Genomic DNA, 9,205 nt, shown 5'->3' with positions numbered 1-9,205 from the left:
TATATATATATATATATATATATATATATATATCAGTGTGTGTGTGTGTGTGTGTAGCTTAAGCACTCAGAGTCTACGACGAGCCTCCTTGCATTCCGGAGGATCCTTTTATTGTTTTCCGGTCTTATCGTTTAAAGAATGTTATGGGGTTTGTCTCAACATTCATCTTAATATTATAGAGGCTTCATCTTATTTTATGAGAATGTTCTCGCCTTATGATTAAGTTAAGTCATTCACTAAGTTAAGTAATCCAAGCCAAAGGTTCGCTCAACACCAGCAATGGTCATTGAGTGTTGGTCACGTCTAGGGTGTAGGATCAGAGCGTGACAAACTTGGTATCAGAGCATAGAGTTCAGAGCCCTAGGGAGTCTATGAAGTCGTATCTGTAGAAACCTAGTCATCGGTGTGAAGTGCGCCACATCTATGATTAGGAGGCTGCAACATTTAGGAATTTCCTTCACTTCTTTCACATGCCTTTTCGTGCGTTAAAGTTATCTCTAAAAGACTCTCTCTAATTCGTGTTTGCACGTGTTTCATATAAGCATGCCTCAACGAAGAGCAGAAAGAGGTTTTCCAACCAAAAGGAATGTTGACGAACCAGAGGTACCTAATGCACCAAATGTGCAACCTCAAGGAGAAGTCATCAATGCCGAGTTCTGTGAGGCTATCCAGATTTTATGCTAGGCGATGACTAACCAAGTCGGGTAACAGAGGGGGATCGACAAGAAGAGACTGACACTTTAAGGATTTGTGAGTTCCTGAGAATAAATCCTCCCAGTTTCACTGGTTCAAGCACTATTGCGGATCCAAAAAACTTTGTGGAAGAATTGAAAAAGGTATTTGATATGATGCATGTGGTTGACGCTAAAAAGATTGAGATAGTTGCATATCAACTCAAGAATAAGGATAGGACGTGGTTCAATCAGTGGAAGGAGGGCACAAATGAGGATGCACCACGTCCGAGTTGGGCTTTCTTTGAAGAAGCTTTCTAGGGGAGTTTCTTTCCCCGAGAATTGAAAGAAGATAAGGTACGAGAGTTGCTTACATTGAAACAAGACTTCTTGAGTGTACATGAATATGGATTGAAGTTCACCTAGTTGTTCCGCTATGCTCCTGAAATGGTTAGGGATATGAGGATTAGACTGATCTTGTTTGTTGTTGGCTTGGGTCGTGCTTCAATCAAGGAATACAGAGTTGCAATATTGATAGATGACATGGACATATCCAGGTTGATGGTTTATGTGCAGCAGGTTGAAGAAGAAAAGCACAGGGATAGAAAAGAGTATAAGAACAAAAAAGCAAAGACTGGGAATGAGTGGTCAGAACAAAGGTGGTTCGAATCGGCCACAGTTCCAAAAACAAAAGGGGTCTGCAACGTCATTTGCTAGTGCTCCTGCACCCTGAAACAAAGATAAGCATCATTGCCAGAATTCGCAGAACTTCAGAGCTAGACCAATGCAGTCTCAAAGAAGTGTGGCACATGGGGGTAATTAGGCTCCTGCATGTGCTAAGTGTGGTAGGCATGCTATGTTGTCCAGACAGGTTACTCTAAGTGTGTTAAAGAGGGTCACTTCATGAAGGATTTCCCTAAGAACAGGCAAGGTAGTGGAAATCCGGGTAACAAAGCCCAATGCTCATCAGTTGCTCCACCAAACAAGGTTGCACCTAAAGGAGCCACTTCTGGTACTAGCGTAGGGGCAAACCGCCTCTATGCAATCACTAGCCGTCAATAGCAAGAGAACTCTCCGAATGTTGTCACGGTTATGATCATAATCTTTACTTTTGATGTTTATGCTTTGCTAGACCCAGGAGCAAGTTTGTCTTTTATAACTCCTTATGTTGCAAATCATTTTGCTATTCTTCCTGTGGAACTTTGTGAACCTTTCTGGGTTTCTACCCCCGTTGGAGAGTCTATTCTAGCAGAAAGAGTCTATCGTGATTGTCCAATTTATATTAATCAAAAGAACAGCACGGCTGACCTAGTGGAATTAGACATGGTAGATTTTGATGTCATTGTAGGTATGGACTAGCTTCATGTCTGTTATGCGTCAATAGATTTTAGAACTCGAGTTGTCAAGTTTCAGCTTCCTAATGAGCCAATCATAGAGTTGAGTAGTAGTTCAGCAGTGCCCTAGGGTCATTTCATTTCATACCACAAGGCGGTAAAGTTAGTTTCAAAAGGATGTATCTATCACTTAGTCCGAATTAATGACTCAAGTGCTGAGTACCTTTACTTCAGTCAATTTCTATAGTAAAGGAGTTTCTAAAAAAATTTTCCTGATGATCTACCTGGAGTCCCTCCTGTCCTCCTGAGAGAGAAATAGACTTCGATATAGATATCATCCCTATCTCTATTCCGCCATATAGAGTGGCACAAGCAGAGTTAAAGAGTTGAAAGAACAGCTGAAAGATCTATTAGATAAAGGTTTTATTCCACCAAGTGTGTCACCTTAGGTCACTCCGATCTTATTTGTAAGAAAGAAAGATGGTTCCCTTAGGATGTGTATAAACTACCGCCAATTGAATAAGGTTTCCATCTTTCAATCAACTTCAGGATGCCACCTATTTCTCAAAAATTAATCTCAGATTTGGCTACCATCAGTTTAGAGTTAGGGAATGTGACATTCCAAAGACAACCTCTAGAAACAGATATGGGCATTATGAGTTTTTAGTTATGTCTTTTGGGTTGACCAATGCATTAGCAGCTTTCATGGATCTTATGAACAGAGTCTTCAAGCCCTATTTAGATATATTCATTATCGTCTTCATTGATGACATACTAATTTATTCAAGGAATGAAGAATATCATGCTAGTCATATCAGGATATTCCTTTAGACTTTGAAAGAGAAAGAGTTGTATGCCAAGTTCTCCAAGTGTGAGTTTTGGCTTAAGTTTGTGGCATTCTTGGGCCACGCAGTTTCCAGTGATAGGATTAGAGTTGACACCAAAAAGATAGAAGCAGTTCAGAGTTGGGCTAGACCCACGTCTCCAACTGATATATGGAGTTTCTGGTGTTTGGTTGGCTACTATAAAAGGTTTGTTGAAGGTTTTTCATCAATTTTGTCTGCTTTGACCAAGTTGACTCAGAAGACAGTTAAGTTTCAATGGTCTGAAGCTCAGGATTTGAAGAAGATGTTGATTACTGCCCTAATATTGACTTTACCAGAAGGTACTCAAGGTTTTGTGGTGTACTGTGATACATCTAGAGTCGGTTTGGGTTGCGTGTTAATGCAGAATGACAAGGTTATAGCTTATGCCTCCAGATAGTTGAAGGTTCATGAGAAGAATTATCCAACCCATGACTTAGAGTTAGTTGTTGTATTTTTGACTTGAAGATATGGCGTCACTAATTGTATGGTGTTCATGTTAATACATTCGTTGATCACAAGATTCTACAATATGTGTTCACCCAGAAGGAGCTCAATCTCAGACAGAGAAGGTGGTTAAAATTACTCAAGGATTATGATATGAGTATTCATTACCGCCCAGGTAAGGTTAATGTAGTTGCTGATGCTTTAAGCGGGTTATCCATGGGAAGTACCGCCCATGTTTAGGAATAAAAGAGGGAGTTAGCCAAAGATGTGCACAGACTTGCGCGCTTGGGAGTCAGACTTATGGATTTCACAGAAGGGGGGATAGTGCTGACCAATGAGGCTGAGTCATCATTAGTGTAAAAAAAACGAAAGAGAAGCAAGACCAAGACCCCATTTTGCTTGATTTGAAGGCGAATGTTCATAAGCAAATGGTATTGGGTTTCAAACCAGGGGGATGGTGTGCTGAAGTATCAAGGTAGATTGTGTGTACCTAGGGTGGATGAACTCCAAGAAAGGATCATGGAGGAGGCTCATAGCTCTAGATATTCCATTCATTCGGGTTCCACCAAGATGTACCACGATTTGAGAGAGGTATATTGGTGGGAAGATATGAAGAAGGACATTGCTCAGCTTGTTTCCAAGTGCTCGAGTTTCCAACAAGTGAAAGTAGAACACCAAAGACCTGGAGGGTTGGATCAGAATATAGAACTTATGGAGTGAAAGTGGGAGATGATTAATATGTACTTCATCACAGGCTTGCCAAGGTCCCGCATGCAGCATGATTCAATTTGGGTGATTGTCGATAGAATGACAAGATCCGCTCACTTCTTGCCGGTAAAGACCACTCATTCAGCAGATGATTATGCAAAGTTATACATGTAACGACCATAGAGAACCCCCTATAATTTACAAGGCGTAATCGACCTCTAGGAGGTCTCATACATGCCACACGTATCAATCATTACATACAATACTCAAAATAAGTAAGAATTTAAAAGTTTCTTCACACACTAATAATACTTTCATTAACTAGCAAGCGGAAGAATTTTTAAAAATATTCTACCTTTACAATGTATATTTACACCATCTATACTTTAGAGTACAATATTTGGGACTAAGCCCATACAAGACTTGAAATAAAGACTAAAAGACATAAAAGCAACATGTGGGTCTTGTCCTCGAATCTATTGGGACTCACAAAAACTTCATCTTCAACTCTTAGGAACCTATCCCTCATCCATGGCATATCAAGACTTCCAATCCCTACGCTTTAGTCAAAAAGGGAAAAGAAGGGGTTAGTACATTTAATCCACTAAGTATGGAAGTCATGCAAAAACCATGCAAAAAGGGACATTTTATATAGCAACATGCTTTCATGCAATTTTTATAAAAACCTTCATTACAAGAGTTAAATAAACATAATACAAGTCAACAATCACGTATAAGACAATACCTAAATAATCCACAAGATATGACCATAATCACTTAGAATCCATTTAAACATTTAAACCCCCTACCAAAGGTTATCCTAAGACCCACCTAAGTAAGATTTGAAGTGGTCGCCCACACTATTCATTCACACACACCTAGATGATCCTCAAGACTACCTAAAGTAAAGATATTCATTTCCATCACATATCACTTAGTTCCATATTCATCAAGTAAGCCTTTAAATCATTTAGACCCTCTACCTAAGGTTACTCTAAGACTCGCCTAGGTAACACATAAAGAGAACGCACATACACCCTCTTCAAGCACACATACGTAATCCTCAAAGCCACCTTAGATAAGACTTTTCTATTCAACATGTTTTTACTAAATCAACATTATTCATTAAATTCATTTAAGAGTAGAGTAATCAATTAGAGGACTTCACATAATGGTCTTGAAGGACCTAGGGAACTCAGCCTAGCATCTTCAAAGCCTACTCGTGCAATGTGTAGATTGTGTCCTCATTCCACTATTCACATGTTGTAGAACCTATCCTATAACTAGAATTCACATCCCACATGAAGAGAATATGGCTTAACCGACATAGACTATACTAGCTAGGTATGGAATCCGATGGCATAAGGACCCCACTCCGTGGAAGGTGTTTTACTTGCCAAACGTAGAACTAGGACTCATCCCATGTTGGCACATATTTAAGGGATATCAAGGGATTATTTATACTATAGTCTCATACTCAAGTAGAAGTACTAACACAAGCATATTTATTCGATGGTCTGCCTTGGTTCTCATAGAGTAAGTTCATTCACATAAAGGTATTTGAGAATGTACAATTCTTAGTTCTACCAACTCACAATACCACTACCAAGAATGGGTCCACTAAGGCTGCCAATAAAGGTCTATTAGGATAGATCTTATGACTTTCTTAGAGATGGTTTCATGCCTTTCCGTTCAACTTACCTCTAAGTCCATCATTTCGCTCAAGAAGGAACCATTACAGTCTATCGATCAAGGCTTCAATATTATCTTCTTTTCATATTCAAGGTTTCAAATTCTTAACCTTCTTTTCATATTCAAGGTTTCACATTCTTAAACTTCTTTTCATATTCAAGGTCCTGTATTAGTCATTCTTAGAAAGGCACCTACTATAGGTCTACCGATCCTAGCCTTTCATTCATTCTTTCATTCATTAATACACATACATGCCAAGGGTGCCTAAGCCTACCAAGTCAAGATATCACTTTCACATAACTTTCATGTATCAAAAAGAGGGACCTAAGTCTAGAAATCAAGACACAACATTCATCATATCATTTATTCAATATCATTTAAGTACCAAGTAGGGACAACTAAGTCTACTAACACAAGCTACAACACCATTCTATAAGGATGCTTCATAGTACTTCATCATCACATATCATCAATTAGAGAAGATTCAGAATGCTATAGTACCAATATAAGATCATATAGACATCACATGAGTACTTCACTTTATACATTCATCTAAGTCATAACACCTTGCATATAGTCACATTACTTCACATAACCAACTTCACATTATACCTTCACATGAACCCTAACATTTTTATTCTAAAATTCACATAATAATGCCAACAAGGCCATGATCATCATCATATACAACACATAATCACCACCGCCACCATAAGTGGACCATACCAATCAGTAGCAATTTTATATCAATTCTACCTTAACTAAGGGAATTAGGTCAACTTACCTTCTTCCAATAGCCAAGATCACCATTCCTTAACATCTCCAACAATTCACATTATAAATGGAAATCAATAATACAACATAATCTAAATTCAATTCTATCATCATTACATCATAAGCAATTAACCCATTCATAAGCCAAATTTAGAGATCTGAGAAGATCAAAGGTTCATAGAGATTTTTATTGGAAAATATCAATTATACATCAATAATATCATATCTAATCATTTGAAAATGTTTCATGCAAGAATCCATGACTTAGAGTGAAAATTGGACTTTTTTATATCTTTGAAATCACTTTAAAATTGGCTCTAAGGTGATAGCTAGACTTAGATGAAGAACTCACATACCTTATTCTTAAAGAACCCAACGAAAATTGAGAAGAAATCAGTTGAAACCATCCTTCTTAGCAAGCTCCAAGACCTTAACCTTAAATGGAGGTTTGAAATAATTTTGGGAGAGAAGAACTTTTGAGAGATTTGAATTTTAGATTTCTAATTGAGGGTTTGGGATTTTTTATAGGGTAATGAGGGCATAATGACCTAAAATCAGTATATAATAACCCCAAAATACCCAAAATACTCCTACATAAGTTGAACCCTTTTAATTAAGTCTAACTTGACTTTAATTCGAGCAACCAAATCTGCGCAGCCAATGTGCGTCGCAGAGGCAGCTTCATATTTTGATTTTTGAAATTATTTTGAGGCAATAAGCTGCGTGACAATTCCGCGTCGCAAGGCAACATTTCTTCTTTCAAGTACCAGCTGCGCGACGCGCAACCACCCTAAAAAAGGGGCTGCCCCGGCAGCTTCCTTGGCCCATGTTTAGGTCCTCCTCAAAGACCCTTAGGGTGGTCCTCGGGTAGCCGTACTCCAATGTTTTGACCCAAAACATGATCATCTAGGTTCTAGGGTCGTCACTACTGATTAAGATCTTAAAAAACTCACTAAACTTCCATCAAAACACATAGGCACACACGATCACATACACGACTAGTCTCCGAACGTCTTGGTTGTTCCTTGCCGTTTGACCTCAAACTTAACCATACTGACCTATAAACTCATTTACACATTAAATGAGCTAGTTAACAACCCTTAAAACACAAGTGAAGATCTAGTCCAACCTAGTTCATTTTAAGGGTTGTTACAATACATTCAGGATGTGGTGAGACTTCATGGAGTTCCAGTGTCGATCATATCAAATAGAGGTGCACAATTTACTACTCAGTTCTGGAAGTCATTCCAGAAAGGTTTGGGTTCAAAGGTGAACTCAAGCACTATTTTTCATCCTTACACGGATGGGAAAGCAGAGCGTACTATCAAGACCTTAGAAGGTATATTGAGGGCTTGTGTGGTTGATTTCAAGGGGAATTGGGATGATCACCTACCTCTTATTGAGTTCCCTTACAACAATAGCTACCATTCGAGCATCCAAATAGCTCCATATGAAGCTTTTTATGGGAGAAGATCAAATCTCCTATTGGGTGGTTAGAAGTTGGTGAAGCAAGGTTAATATGACCAGATTTAGTTCACCAAGCCATGGAGAAGGTGAAGGTGATTCAAGAGAGGTTCTAAACAGCATAGAGTCATCAAAAGTCCTACACATATTTTAGCAGGAGGCTGTTGAAGTTTGAAGTGGATGATTGGGTATATCTGAAAGTTTCACTCATGAAGGGTGTTATGAGGTTTGTTAAGAAATGGAAACTTAGTCCCCGGTATACTGGTCCTTATAGAATATCCAAAAAAGTTGGCAATATAGTTTATGAATTGGAGCTACCACAAGAGTTAGCAACAGTTCATCCAGAATTTCATGTATCCATGGTGAAGAAGTGTATGGGTGATCCTTCATTGATAGTACCAACTAAAAATGTTGGGATTAAGGATGACTTATCCTAAGAAGAAATTCCGGTTCAGATTTTATATCGCTAAGTTCGCAAGTTGAGAACAAAGGAGGTTGTGTCAGTCAAGGTCCTTTTGAGGAACCAATTTGTTGAAGAAGCGACTAGGGAAGCTAAAGAGGATATGAATTAGAGATATCCACATCTCTTTGAATCCGAAGAGAACGTATATCAAGGTACTAATTCTCTACTTGCATTTTATAATTTATGATTAAGCATGTTATTACTTGCTTTTGATTGCTAAGTGTTAAACTTGAGGTTACTATTCTTAGCTTAGTGGAAGAAATCTCATTCTAGGATGAATGTTCCCAAGGGGGAGATATTATAACTTCTCGTGACTCGAAATAACTAAGAACAAGCTAAAAATTGAAAATAATCACTTTTGGAAAGAAAGGGGAAAATCTGGAAATTTTTCTAAGTTTAAGGAATGAGTTTTTGGTCATTTTCAAACGGCCATAACTTCTAGATCAAGATGAGTTAGAGGTAAGTATTCATGTGGTTTGAAAGCCCTTGGAGATCTTTCCAATGCCGCTGAGTTTGCGCATTTTCAATATCATATGAGGGAGATATGCCTATCGAAAATTGGATTGTCGTAACGAGGAAAGTCCAATTCCAGATTCAAGTAAGAGCACACTAGTCTTTGCACCCATTTATTTCCTATTTGTTTTAAAGGTTTAATTGGGGTAAAAATTAAGCCTTAAGTCAGTTTTGGAAAATCAATTTACGCTTAGGGCTTGGGAGAAAAGAGAAGAGAAGAAGGAGAAGGGAGAAAGATCAAGGTTTCGCCAAGACCGCCAAGGATTTGCGAGTGAA

This window comes from Solanum pennellii, chromosome 10 (assembly GCF_001406875.1).
Source record: "Solanum pennellii chromosome 10, SPENNV200".
Lineage (NCBI taxonomy): Eukaryota > Viridiplantae > Streptophyta > Magnoliopsida > Solanales > Solanaceae > Solanum > Solanum pennellii.
This window is presented reverse-complemented; position numbering follows the sequence as displayed.